This window comes from Ambystoma mexicanum, chromosome 12 (genome assembly GCF_040938575.1).
Source record: "Ambystoma mexicanum isolate Mex_15411 chromosome 12, UKY_AmexF1_1, whole genome shotgun sequence".
Taxonomy (NCBI): Eukaryota; Metazoa; Chordata; class Amphibia; order Caudata; family Ambystomatidae; genus Ambystoma; species Ambystoma mexicanum.
In genome coordinates, this window is record NC_090936.1 from 537,615,601 (window position 1) to 537,631,478 (window position 15,878).

Here is a 15,878-nt window from a genome sequence, read left to right on the forward strand (position 1 = left end):
TTGGGCGTCAGAAGGGCAGGCTTGGAAAATACAAGAGAAAGCAGGTATCTGTGTATTGAAGCAGGGTTGTAGGACAAATGATCGAATCTAAATGGTCGACAGGACAAATGGTCGACACCAAAAGATTGACAGGTCAAATGATCGAATTTTTATTTGTTTGTTTTTTCACTTTTTCTTTTTTTTTTTTGGGGGGGGGGTTCCCCCCAAAACCCTCTTTTTTTTGCTTAAAACCATTTTTTTCCCCTAAATGAAAACCTAAAAAATATATATAACTAAAAAAAAATATCGATCATTTGACCTGTCGACCAAATTGTGTCGACCTTTTGACTGTCGACCATTTGACTGTCGACCATTTGACTAGACACCTTGAAGCAAGCTTGTTAGGAACAGGGTAATCCGATATAGTGTATTTCAAATTAGGTATCAAATTACTATGCAGGTGAGGTAGAGGCAATCACTCTTTGTAGGTTCACTCATCCAGGCACCAGCCCCACTCCCTTCCCCTAATGATATCCCCATGCACCAACACTGACACCTTCATGTTAAGCTATGTAAGGTTATTGAGCTTTATAAAGTACGCTGCTGGCATGTGCAAAGTCTCTTACATCAGTGGGCCCTAAAAAAGAGCGTTGCTGCATCCAGAAGGGAGCCTGTGGTGTGATGATGCATTGCTCGGGGTTGTGATATACAAGTTGGCCGGAGAGTTGTATCATTCCGATGTTTAAAGTGTATTGGGAGAGGTTGTTCAATTGCCATGTGCATTATGGGTTGAAAAGTTGAATTTGAGTATGTTCCTGTGAAGAAGAGTAAGTGGAGTCCCTGAAGTGCATATGCCGCAACTACCCACCGAGGCCTTGTCAACAGCTTGGTAGTGGTGCGCCTCCATTAGGGTAATTTTGAGGATAGGTCCTGATGAATCCTAGAGTGGGATCCATCCCTGGCATTGAACAGCGTATAAGTGCCTCGGCCAAATCAAAGTGGAGAAAGACAGGTGAAGATATCTAGCGGCAAACAGCAGTATGTACCAATCACAGTGGAGCTAAATAGCAGTAGGTAATACCTTCAGTTTGAAAGACATGGGGAATATCAAAGTGGAGAACGACAATAACGGGAGAGACCCAGAAATAAACATATGTGGGGAGGCCTCATAGGGGAATCACAATAGAGCCAGATCGCACAAGGTGCAAAATCAGAGACGGGACACCAAGGAGCTGAATTATAGCGAGCAAAACACATAGGAGCAAAAGCAGGTACATAGGGCTAGATGTGGTGATGAACATGGTGGGGACATTTTGGGGTGATGTCCTTAACCTGTTCAATGAGCAGTCTCTGGACGTGGCTGTGTTGCAGGACAGAGTGAGAGTGGCATGGTGAACAGATAAGCAGGTGTCACCCTTAACCTTTGCCCTAGCTAGCTTCGTGGGCACAGCATCCCTGAGGAAACTCTTATTGTAGGGATATCAGAGAGCCATGTGACCTCTATGGCCTATAAGGAAGGTCTTTATGCCACAAGGATCCAGTGTTGGGAGAAGGGAAGCTGGGTGCGGTCAGGGAAATGGATCGGAGAGCGTAGAAGGTGGAAAACATATGATAGATCAAGTCCAACAACTTCTGCAGTGGTGGATCTTGTGGCAAGAACAGCAAGCAGTGTGAAATTGCCCTAATCATGATATCACCCTAATGCTCTTCCCCTAACATCACCCATAGGACCTATTTATCATATCAGCAATCGCCTTTCCTAATAGTAATGCATTTCCCTTCTCTAACACCATCCCTCTGATCAGCGCCAATCTATGCCACATCTTTGATATCATTCCTATTTCATTTTCTCATGATGTCACCAGTAAGCTCCACCAAAATAACATCCTTCCACCACCCATGACATTTCTTTGTCTGCAATCCAGTGGTTAGGGTGGTATATTGAGGGTAGCCCCTACACACTCTTCCCCTCCAGCCACCCACTGCAGCCTCTAAAACAGGACAAATTGAACATAAAAGGAGTTGCTGTAATTATTTCAGGAAAGGTTATGGAAATACAAGGATATGATATGTGATCACTCAAAAAGCAGTCACAGAGACAAACTAGGAATGGAGCGCCCAACACATAGAAAACACCTTTGCATAACACTATGAAATAACCAAGGACATGGAAGTATTTACCTTTTGAAAGTTATCACTGTGCACATGTTCCAGTCACCACAGTAACAAACACTAGTTACAAATGTATGATTCTATTTCAAAATCAATATCGTGGCTTTTCATACCCATCGCCCACAAAACGTTTGGACCATTAATTTCTAAATAAATTTGTGCAACGCAGTTCATTTGTGACAAACACAATTTGATATATCGTTGGATACAGCATATTTATTGAGCAACAAAGTAATGGTCACTTAATAAATGGTTAGATGCAAAGAATCTAGTCACTCAATAAAATGTAATGATGCCATGAAATGGGCACACGCGTTTTCAAGTTGCTAATAAGCAATCACAAATTGTAATTGTCATTTGTATAGCGCCTTTCACCATTATTATAGTCTCAATGCACTTGTGGTCGGAGCGCCCGCGGGGAGCGCTGTGTAGAGTATGGGATCGTCTCATAGAGGTTTAGAATGCATTTATGCATATGGCCAAGATTAGGAATTAGGACACCAGGATGGAGAGCTGCACAACTATTACTGTAACTAGAGGAAGAAGTAAAAAAAAAACATTTTTACATGAATAAATAATTGTTTAGGTGCAGATGGGTGAAGTCCCCTGACCATACGGGACTCCAGAAAGACAGAAAAAACATACAATGTATCCTACCTCATATTACGGACGCAGGGCACCCGACCAGTTTTGCCAGACTGTTGCCTCGCGGTCTGCTTTATGCCATGAATTCAGATCTAACAGGTAGGACAAGAAGGGTATCCTTAGGGCAGTTATTTTGGCATGGAGTTAGGAGGGAGAACTGATTTACATGTGTGTTGTAGATCTTGCAAAGCGTGCTCCCATGGAAGACATTTGTAGCATTGACACTGCACAACATGCTGGACAGTTATGGGTGAGTGAAATCCTTTTGGGGTGCACTTTGGTGTATATAATGTTTATGATTCTAGGAGCCTGACTAGTTTTTCCTATATTTGACTTTGTTTTCTACCCAAATGACAGGATTTTCCACCTGAAAGGTTAGTGATTGATATGTGCTATGAGTGGGTTTAAATTTCAATTGTGGCTTATTCAACACAAAAATAATTTCTTTGATAGTCAAAATTAATGAAGGTTCTCTTAGTGAGTGATGATTTATATATCTTTGGTTTTCAGGTGCTTGTGAATTTGAGAAATGTGCAGTTTACCAGCCTGGATAAAGTATTTTCATTCCGAAACACATCATCTATTTTGAAGGGCCAACCATTTACTTCATTTACAATTGGACACTTCATGTTTAAACTGCTTGGTGTTTTGAAAATATTTGTTCTAAAATGTATTAGGACTGTTCGTTCATCAGTGGATTAAGTTTTCTTTAAACCTCAATTTGTACAATTGAATACAAATGTAATCTGTTTGCTTTTGTCTGGAAATATGCGCTTTGCTTAAATTAATGTTATCAGTGTGTGAGATTTGAAAACACACTCATTAAGTTGTTCTACAACTAACAAATTTACCTTTTCAATGTAGTAAAGTCTTTGCTACATTAACTTTTTTTTTAATCAAGTCAGTGACTTATGGAATGAGTGACTACTCTGTACATTTTTTGTGTGAGACACTATATATAGATATTTCAGGGATTAGTCCCAGAGGAGTGAACTTGGGTTTACCGTTTGGCAACAATGCACTTGTTTTTTCAAAGATTAGAAATTGGCTAGGCTGGCTAGACTCCGTTAAGCAACCAAAGAGATGAGGCGTGTGGTGGGTGCTGAGGTGGGTCACGAATTGTGGGCGAGTGCAAGAGACTTGTTATGAGTCCAGCTAAACTGGCATTTTGTCGTAGGTTATCGCCGTATTCCAATGGCAGAGGTGTTGAGGCAAGTCTGGAGTGAGTAGGTTTAAAAACATTAAGTGCCCAGCTAAACCGAATATTTTCATAGGTCGTAGCTGCATTCTAATGTGTGTGGATGGAAAGCCATGCCTGTGGCAGATGTCCACCGAGGTGGTGCGTTTATACATACCTGGGGCTCTTACAGAAGCTTATCTTTGATCTTGCTGTGCCCGCAGATCTTCTGTGAAGGACAAAAGGCTGGCTACCTATGTAGAGTCATCTAAGCACTAAGGAGAGGCTACCCTCAAGTATTCTAAGTACAATAGACAGGCTATTCTAGTACCTCTTCTTGGCATGTCAGTTAGCCTACCATGGGATCAAGGATATAGGATTCTGAAGGCGTCATAAATGTTTTACTGAAATATCTTCCCAGTTCTATACACGCTGCTAGCAGCCATCTACTAACTGTGGTATCAGGATACCAATGCTGATCTAGGATCTTTAGGTACAATGAAAGTTACCAGCATAGATCTTGAGCGTAAAGGCATGTGCAGTCTTCAAAGTGCAATGTCCTTCCCTACCCCTAAGAGAAAACCATCCCAATTCGACGTTACCCACTGCAAGATATATCTAAGTGTTAAATACATTCTCATCCCGTAATGATCCTGTTCCTCACAAAACCTTCTCAGTGTAGTACATCTCCTAAACCCGCAATCAACCACAGTATAACACATTTCCTCCCCAAAATACAGCAGGGGCTGAGCTGTTTCCTACCCCCAACAATCCATCTAAGTGTAACGCCTTTCCTACCCCACAACAGTCCATCTACATTTAACACATTTCCTATCCGTTTTGAATCATCCAAGTGTGATATATTTCCTACCCCCAAAAATCCATGTGAGTGTGCTGCATTTCCTACCCTGAGCAATCCATCTAAGGGTAACACGTTTCCTTCCCCCAAGAATCCATCTAAGTCTGACATATTTCCTATCCCTTACAAACTATTTAAGTGCACTACCGTTCCTACACCCAGCAATCCATCAGTGTGACACATGTTCTACCCCCAGCAATCCATCTAGGTGTAAAACATTTCCTATCCCTCGCAACACATCTAGGTGGAACACCTTTCCTACAGCCAACAGTCTATTTAAGTCTAACACATTTCCTATCCCTCACAGCCCATCTAGGTGCAATATATTTCGTACCCCCAGGAGTCCAGCGACGCATTTCATACAAACAGCAGTTAAGTATTAGCACCAATTAGCCACAGCCTGTTGTGTCCATAGTTGGTGGGATATAGAGTTGTGTGGATAGTGGTTTGTGGTTGCAGAGTTGAGTTTCCTGCCCCTTTTATATCAATTGAACACAACATTGATATACATTTTATATAAATTTGATAAGACCCCCCCAAATTTTTGCTTGACCCCAATCATTTTTATATACCTTTTAAATTAATTGTATATTTATATTCATTTTGCATACATTTTGATGTACAATTTTAGATAAATGTTGATATCAATTTATATAAATGTTATATATTTTTAATATGAATTTTAATATAAATGTGTATATAAGTTTTATAAAACTGGAAATAAGTTCTACATAGTATAGATGATGTCATAACACCCCAGGAGTTCGACGGCATCCAAATATAACCATATACATTTGAGTTCACTTTATCAAGCAGAAACATCAAATGGATATAAATGTAATATACATTCTATATATAGCATAAATAGATGCAGCGAGGACATCCCCGGCAAGCACTAACCCTAGTTGAATACGCATTATACCCAAAGTGTGTTTCCCAGTGCCAACAGAAAGGCCCAAACGGTCAGCTTTAGCAATGCATGACCTTGGAAGAAAAGGGTGGTGTAGAGGCATGATAGCTCGCTGATTCTACACCAGCCCTCCACACCTTTCAGATGCCCCCACACTGTTTACAAGGACCCAGAACTGCTCAAGACCTACCAGCCTTTCAGCAGACAGATACAAATGATGCAGCTCATCTGTTGGTGCTGCAAAGATATCAGAGGACTGGGGTTGCTGTTGGTGGCCGTGGTGTTTTGCACTGCGAAGCGCAGGTCCTGCTGTAGCAATATAGTGACTCATGCTATCTGGAATGACAGGAAGGGACTGGCTCATATTCTATGTGTTGGCATTTCTGCAGACGTCAGCAGATGACACGCGTGGGTACTGATAAGAAGGACTTGTGTAGAGGAGGTCCCAAGCTTGACCCGCACTCCAACCATCCATTTTGAAGTACCAGGAACGTTTACACTAAAATATGTGACGTATGATGAACAAATAAACCAGCAAAGAGCCGCAGTGGGGTTCTGTCCAGTACCTATCAGAAGAACAGCACCTGTTGAAGTATCGACACCTAAGAATACTTGGACAGTAAGGTACCCATTGAGAAAACCCTATCGACAAATGAGACAGAATGAAGATTGTCAGAATGCAATGCCTGAGGAAGCCGAGAAAGTCCTAAAGGAAGATTAATGGTGACATCACACGAACCCGGACTGACTCACATATAGAAGATATGACACCATGGATAAGGGACATCATGAGCCTAAAGTGAAATAACGATGTCAAATGTAAGAAGCTTATACCATAAACTTGATGAAGATATTCAGCCAGTTTACACGTGTATATATGTCTGGAACTGCAAGAAAGCTAAGAAAATCATGCAGCTTGCTATGCTTAGTAGTAAGATAGATTGCGGCAAGCGCCACCTATACATATCTACGTCAAAAGGGGAATTTTATATAAGTATACTTCCACTATGCACAAGAACAGAATCTACCAAAGGTTACTAAAGGTCTCAGGAAAGGAGCCCCTCAGCACATAACTCGAAAACTAAAGACAGAGAGAAACTCAGACGCATGCAAATCGTGCCAAAAAGCCAAGGTCATATCGGCTGAAATAGACCAACAGTAGATACAATTAATGAAGCAAAGAACAGAGTATCCTGTTCAGAGAGGTCAAGATAAGCTGCAGAAGGCAGGTGGTGGGCAAAACTAAAATCAAATACACTAATTGCATGGAGAATGAGACGATTTCACAGTGTCTGAATCACGTGAACAGCCTGACACTGTTTATCCAATTCCCTCACTTTGTTACCATATACAGATATAGTACCTATATTAAAGTTACCTTCCTACAACCAATAGAATTGCACACAACATTTTAAGCATTACTCGTCAGCGATGATGAGTTTTTAGTATAAATGATGTGTTTTTTATGAAGTTCGTTGGAGTTGTTGAAGCGAGAAGGAAGATCAAGCAATAGCGGATGTTCATGAACTCCCTGTTTTTTGTACTTGTCATTAAACTGACTCCCTTTGCCAAAACATTGAGTTGTCATTATTGATTAGATGCTAGAGTATTAATCTGCATCCCCATCCATCTCACGGGTGCTGCTACTCATCTTAAAGTGCCATTAAGCAACCCCCAGCTTTATGGGCCGGTTGGGGTCCTAGTGCACACTTGGTAGCAGAGGCATGATGGTTTATCGATTATCGATTAGATAAGACACCCATTGACCGTAGACGTAAAGTAACTCTAGGTCCTCGGCAATATCACAAGTCCTTTTGCCATCCGGCTAAGTAGACCGAGAAGCTCCCCGTAGATAGTGGTTAGTTAAGAAAAAACCCTGCAGGTCAAGGTGTGAAGGAACCTGTGTTTCACCCACAGGTAGAGGCGGTGACAAAGGCGGTGATCCCGAGTATCCAGAGAGGAAAACATGCGAACGGTGAGTGAAAAAGATTGAAGGCTTTGGCAAAATATTGCATGCCTTAGAACAAGTAAGGAAAGGTAACGGTGGGAGGCGGGACAAAAAAATTAAGTTACAGATAGAGTAGAATGTATATATATAAGGGAAGGAAATAGTGACTCGAGGGTGACTGAGCAATATATAGAGGATACCGGGAGGATACCCGAGCATAGAGGAGGATACCAGGAGGATACCTGAGCAGAGAGAGGATACGCCCAAATACCTATGCTTTAATATAGCGGTTAGAAGAAGCCTGCATTCAAAGTCTTGAATAAAATAGGACAAAATCGGAGACCAAAGCGGTTAAAGATGCTTTTGAAAGGGATGGGCTTACACTCTATGTTGGGGTAAAACATAGGAGCAGAGATCTGTGTAGCCGGTTCGAGTCTGTCTAGTCTGTCACGTCTGTCTTAAGTTTTTCTTTTCTCTCTTTTTCTTTCTTCTTTCTCTCTCTCTCTGACGTCATAAAAAATAGGACATTTTTGAAGGAATTAGCATGAAAAAGTACACAATTTTTTGCTAAGACACTGTATAATATGAATCAATGATTGTTGTTTGAAATTTTTTTTTAAAATAATAATTTTGGTGGAAAAACGGGATTGGAGCTTGCGACAATTGGTGCTCACTCATGTTGTTGGAGTTGGTTAAGAAACGTAAAAGCATAGCAAAGTCTTATATATAAAGAGAAGGTGAACAGATTTAGACATGGAAGACGTTACACCTCTAATACACTTGTACAAGCAGTTTCCAAAACATGCAACTAAGCTGAAAAAGTACATTGCAGAATGGGTTAAGGGAACCGCCAACAAAAGGTTTATGCCATGGTCCCAGGGTGGATTGCTGTCTAAAATGGTCCTGCAACACATGATGACATATTTGCATGGCATGTACACGGGCAAAAAGTTAGACAAACGCCTAGCTAGTTTAGAACTTTGGAAGATGTACCAAGAGGATAAGGAGGAGGAGCCACCTTTAGATTGGATACTTAATGTCTGCACAGAGGGGGGTGAGACACCTTCGCGCCACCCGCCCCGTCTGAAAAGAAAAGTGAGGTCAGTAAAGACGAAGGATTATACCCACTAAGGGAACTTAAAGCCGCCACGGGATATAGCAACCCGGCACATGAGTCACCTACGCAAAGTAGTGACGAAACCCAGACAAAGACAGAGATAGAGATATCACCTCCAAGGTCCCGGATGACAAGGAGAGACGTGAGAAAGAAAGAGGAGATCAAGCGCAAGCAAGTACATCTCTAGATACGAATAGAGAGGGCAAAAGATGAAAAGGAGATGAGGATAGAACTGATGAGATAGCATTCACACAGAACGAATGGATGGGAGGTCAGAGTCTATTGAAACTCGATGGTAAGGGCATTGAGGATGTGAGACAAAAGGAAGAGCTAGACGATTTACAAAGAAAAGAGAAGGAAAAGGACAAAGGATTGAGAGACGAAAGGATCAGGAAAAAAGATAGGCAGAGACGAGAGCAGTTGTATCGCGAGGAGAAAGAAAGGAAACATGATCATAAGCAGTGAGCAGCTAACGATCAGAGCAGGCAGGAACAGCGGAGAATAGAAGTAGAAGAACAAAAGATAAGGGAAAAGTGAATAAAAAGACAAAGGGATGAGGAAGTACAAAGGGCAAATGAACGTAGTGATGCAAAGAGACAGGAAGAATATAGGGTCAGGGAAGAAGCGAGGAAGCGCAGAGAGGTCGATGACGACATAGAACGTAAGGGAAGATAGAGCGCACGCGATCTTGAATATCTGGAGAGAGAGGTTAAAACACCCATTCCAGTAGTAGATTGGGAAGACAAAGAAGAATTCTTTCCTGAGTATGATTCAGTACCAAGCACGTCTAGGGCAAATATCGAGAATGGCTTCGACACCAGAAGCATCAGAGAGAATATCGATAGGATATATGATGAAATGGGGCTAGAACAAGTACCCCAAGGGAGAGGAGAGGACAAGGGTCTTGAGAGCACTCAGTTGTATGATACTGAGGATGCCTCTCGAAGTAGTAAAACGAGAGAGCTGTCCCTAGATAGGTTGACACTAAATAGGAACGAGGAAGATGAGAGGAGTTGCACGAATTGGGCACGGACAATATCAGGCACAGAAAGAGAGGAATGTGAGGAAAAGGAGGAAGAGAGAAGATGCAAAAAACGCTTCTCTGGAAGAAAAGGGATAAGATGGTTAGATTCTAGCGAGTCTGTACCTAAGGCATCAGAATCAGCCACGCAGTCAGGCCGACGCGAAAGAGTATCGTACGGTCAGAGGGGGTTGTCTCCACCACCCTATGTGAGCCGACTAAAGACATTGCCAGGTAGACGGCAATACAGGAATATTACCCCTGCGATAGACAGAAAATGATGAGAGAAGAGACGGAGGGCTATGCATTGCAATTCCCATTGCTCGAGAAAGGAGGAACGAGGCCACAGTATATTCCATGGCCACACATGGATCGAGAAAACCTGAAAAATAAGCTTCCATTGTTAACATCGGGAGCTGGAAAATGGATACATGAGCTAGAAAAATGACGGGAGGGAACATGTTGGCTATTGGAGATATTAAGGGTCTTTTAATTGCCATACTTGGTGACCAAGCTGACGATGTGTGGACATGTGCAGGTTACCCTGGCGTGACTACAGTTAATACTGCACACGATGGAGCTCCATTTAACAATTGCAGAACCGCGGTATAGAAAGCATTACGATTGCTATACCCAGATACATCTGACATGGAAGCCATAATGACACGAAAAATGAAGGAGTCAGAGGATTCTTTGCTTTACATTCAGAATTTCCAAGACGCATGGGTGCTCGAAACTCATGAATCTTGGGGGAAATCTATACCCGTGTTTTACCATATATTATGCCAAGGGCTGTCAGATCAGGTACAGAACCAGCTCAAGAAATTGGTAGGAATTGAGGCCAAACCGTGGTCTGAAATACAGTTGACCATAGCTCACTATTGCAGATTGCTGCAGGAGAAGAATCGTTAAAAAAAGAGGATGCGCGAAAAGGTGAAGAAGCAGAATTAGTGACGAAAAAATTGTCAAAGTATGCCATAGAAGGGGCAATGATAACTAGCCCAGATGGATCGAACATATAACAGGTCAATAATCAACAGCAGGTTAATCAGGGCAGTTATGGGTTCTATGCCAGAGGGAGAGGCTTTCGAGGAAGAGGATGGCAGAGTAATCAAAATGGCAATCAGGATATGTCAAATGGGCAAATAATCAGACCACCGCCAATATGTTGGACGTTTGGGATGAAAGGGCATCTAGCACGCACATTCAGAAGTCAAGGCATGGTGCAAAACGACCAAAGAACAAGAGCAGGTATGGTGAATCCACCTGTGTTTTTACAGCAAGGAGGAAATGGAGTTGCACAGAATCACACGGTGCAACAGCAAGTGCCATGAGCACAGCAAAGCTTGCAACCTCAGAACTTGATACATTTTCCACAGGGACAGTCCCAATAGTCGCTGATGCAACTGTCACAGACAACAAGTGCAGGACAGGCATTGAATTCTGGAATAAGAGCTAACACTGGTGATAGAGGAAGTCCATTCACGCAGCATGGGACAAAGTTAGATATGGACTAGTACAGCTCACTGAGAAACATGATGTGTTCTATCCTATCAGTGACACCTAACCCTCACGAGGAACCAAGGGTGGATGTTGTTATAGGGGATAAAGAATATTCCTTCCAAGTAGACACAGGTGCAACACGCTTGTGTATACGTGAAGGCAAGTTTCCTTGTCTGGCGATGCTATGAATACTCAGGGCTTCACAGGAGCAACAAGGTGTGTACCTTTTACAAATGTGCTTCCAGTCTCTATAGGAGAATGTGATATGAATGTGCAACTGCTATATTCAAGACAAACCCCAGTAAATATATTGGGACGAGACCTAATGACAAAGTTAAACATGACAATCTGGTTCAGGAGAAGGGCATTGTATGTTCAGCTCCAGGAATGCATTATTTGTATGTATGCGAGAAAATTAGAGCATACGCGGGACAAACAGTTATGAGAGCTATCCCATTGGAGCCAGAAATATTCACCTATAGAATGCGTGTGTTAATGGCAGGGCTACCAGGTCTTGCAGGTAATACCATGAGAACCCCCGGTGAGTTTCTATTGACGCCAAGAATACCTATGCATGAGGAAAAGGGACAAGTATTTCCCTTGGCAATGCACACTGTCATAGTGCGAGGAAAGATGGCACTAATCGAAGGCCAACAATGGTGCGCAGTAATCGCAGTCGAGGAAGGATACAGATTGACTGACGTCACTGATGATGATCTGTTTAATGAACAAACAAATGGGGAAGAAACAACAGTTGAGGTAAATCTCATCTTTTGGGTGAGGATGATCAAAAGAGAAGTGCCCCAGAAAATGATGCTGGCACAGAACTGTCCTGAATATTTTGATGACGACATGGCCCAGGTGCCTGTCTCAGTGTGGACTACAGGCCCCTATGACGTAGGCTTGCTGAAAGGAGTCGGAGAAGTAAGGATTAAATTGAAGCCGGGAGCAATTTTACCGAAAGCACGACAGTATCCTATGTCTAGGGAAGCAGATGATGGAATTTTCAAGACAATTTCTGCCATGATGGAACAGGGCATCTTAGTGACACCAGAGTCGTCATGCAATACTGAAATGTACCCTATCAAAAAATCAAAGGGAGGGTCTTGGAGACTAATTCAAGATTCATGCCCGAGAAATGATATTGTGGAGCCTGAGTTCCCTCTAGTCCCTAACCCGGCCACAATCCTATGTAATATACCCGTTGAGGCCAGATATTTCACAGTGATTGACTTGAAAAATGCATTTTTTCTCAATCCCATTGCACCAAGACTCACAAGATTTGACAGCATTTACATTCAGACAGATGTGTCTGAAAAGTACAAGGTTATCCCAGGGGTACTGTCTCCGTCAATTTTCTACAGAGTCCTGCAGATGGACTTAAGCAATGTTGCATTAGAGAGTGTTGTCTTGCAGTATGTGGATGACATCTTAATGTGCAGCACGACAGAGGAAAGATGCAGACACGATTCTATTCAGCTGTTGACTATATTGGCTGAGAAAGGATATAAAGTTGACAAAGAGAAGTTACAATATTGTCAGCAAGAAGTGTTGTACATAGGCCAGCTGATCTTGCATGAGGGGAAAAGGATCACCCCTGAAAGCCCTGAGGCCATACTGAACACAGCCAAGCAACACACGATAAAACAGATGCATAGTTCTCTAGGTCTTTGCAATTATGTCAGGGCATGGGTCTTTGACTACAGCTCATATACCAAGCCCTTGTTACAGGCCCTAGAAAAGAAAAAATTGAATGGTCTGAGACCATGGAAGAAGGGTTATCGAACTCAAGAGAGCCATTTGCACTGCACCAGTTTTTGGGATTCCCAATTATGCAGAGGACTTCTACTTGTTTTCACACATGAATGACAGCGTTATGACGGCAGTACTCACACAGAGAACCACATTGGGGTACAAGCCCCTGGCATACTACAGTCGGAATTTGGACCCAGTGATAAGAGGTCACTTCCCTTGTGAACAAAGTTTACCTGCCACAGTGTTCGCCATAGAGAAGGCTACAACCATTGTGATGGGATGCTCCATGACATTGTATGTCGAACACGCACATTTGCCATTCTAGTGAAACCAAACGGCACATTGACATCTCAGAGAACTTCTGCTTATGAAGTGATCATATTGAATCCATCGATTAAGATAGTTCGATGTAAGATAGTAAACCCAGCTATGTTCATAGCAGAGCCAGTCACTGAAGGAGAGCCCATACATGACTGCGCGATTTATAAAGAATTTTATGATGAGATTCCTAAAGTGAAAGAAAATGTATTGTAGAAGGAGAAATTGTCTTTGTTGACGGTTCTTCGAGAATCGATCACAATAATGGGCAAAGATACACAGGCACTGCTTTGGTGAAGCACATGACAAATGGAGAATTTCGAGTACTCATTAGTGCACGATTACCATCTCACTATTCAGCATAGGCTGCAGAATTATTGGCATTGATACTCACCATCGAGAATCACGCAGACCAGGAGGTGACGGTGTACAGTGACTCTGCCTATGTGACGTCCACAGTGCACTCAGGACTATCACGCTGGAAAAGGAGGGGCTACCTCCAAGTGGACGGCATGCCAGTGCAGCACGCAGCCCTATTGGATAGGCTCGTTAAGGCACTACAGCTCCCAACGGGCATAGCGGTCATGAAATGCGCCGCCCACACGAAGGGGACAGATTTTATCTCACGAGGAAATCAAGCAGCAGACACAGAGGCCAAGCGTATGGCATCCAAAGGCAAAACCATAATGGATGTGGAAATAACTGATGTAAATGAAAAAATGATTGTTGCACAAAGTGAACCTGAGGGTTATAATAACATGGGGCAAACCCAGTTAATGGAACTCCAAGGGGAAGCACCACAAGAGGAGAAGAACCTCTGGAAGCAGCAAGGGTGTTCTTTAAACCCCTCCAAAAGCTTGTGGCGACAAGGCAGCACTGGTAAACCAGTAATGCCTATACCCCTGCTAAAATTAGCATTGGTACAATTGCATTATTCAGCACACATGACAAAAGAGAATCTAGCAGCAACAATTGCTGAAGACTGGTTTATACCAAACTTAGCCGAGCATGTTGCATTTCTTATGGAGAACTGTATAATACGCCAACAGTTCATGGCTGGGCATACACTAAGAGTAATTAGAGGAGTCATCCCAAGGCCCAATGGACTTTTTCAGCATTTGCATGTTGATTATGTTGATATGATTCAAGTATGTAACGGGTACAGGTATCTAATTGTTGTGGTGTGTCCATTCTCTAGATGGATAGAAGCAGGTCCATGTACACACCCAGGCTCTACCTGTGCAGCCAAATTTCTGGTGAGAGAGGCATTTACCAGGTGGGGAGTATGTGACGTCATGAGATCAGCTAATGGGGCTCACTTTGTGAACGAAGTCTTAGAACAGATTAGCTTGTTGCTTGGTATAAAACACAAGTTCTCGTCAGTGTATCACCTGCAAGGTAATGGGTTATGTGAGAAGCTCAATGGCTTGTTAAAGGAAAGGATAGCCAAGTTGAAGCTTACTCTAAAGAAGGGATGGCTACACTGCCTTCCATTGGCACTGTATGCACTCAGAAACCAGCCGGGTTCTGACCATCATCTTACGCTGCACGAAATAGCAACAGGCAGAAGGATGCATACTCCACTGACACCCCGAGATAGAGCTAAATGTGATGCCCAGCCAATAGGAGAAATCATAGGGTCTGAAATTCAAAATTACTTGAATTGCATGACATCTTGTCTTACTGTAATTTCAGGACAGCTGCAGCGACGACAAAAAGGGTGCAGGGCATCACAGAACACAGAAGGAGATACTACTGCAAACTCAGTTCATAGTTTATGTGTACCATCAATCTTCCCTGGAGACCCAGTCCTGGTAAAAAATCACATGAGAAAGAAGTAGGACGAGCCAAGGTTCAACGGACCCTTTACAGTGGAAGACGTCACTCCATCTGCAGTCAAGCTACAAGGAAGAAGAGCTTGGATCTTCCTGGGTGACATCAAGCCACACATCGGAGAAGGCCCCCTGCCCGCACCCCGATGTGTAGAGACTACAGACAACGGGGAAGAACCGCAGCACGTGCAGACGAGATCCATGACGAGGAAGAAGGATGCATGACCAGCAAAGCAAAGGCAAAGAACATTTGTGCAAGGTTGTGGCTTAATTTTTGACATTTCCTCTATGCAAAAAAGGGGATAAGGACATAAAAATGGACACTCTGTGCATCCTATTTGCAGGGTGAAGAAGAGAACTGCATGCATAAGCCAAAACATAGGTTATTGACTTTAAACTTTGGACTGAGGCACACTAAAGCCTTGATAAGAAAAGGATATGCCAAATTTTGATCGGGGACACACGAATTGGAAGAAAATACAGTATCCAGACTCCTTCCATACAGGAGCATTGTTTGGACTCACTTATGGTGTCCCACACCAGCGACATCACTAAAGACGTTCTGAACTATTTTGACCTAGTTGTGAGGTCATACCCAGCACTAGTGGGAAGGCTCACTAGCATCACTGAATTTCTTCAAGA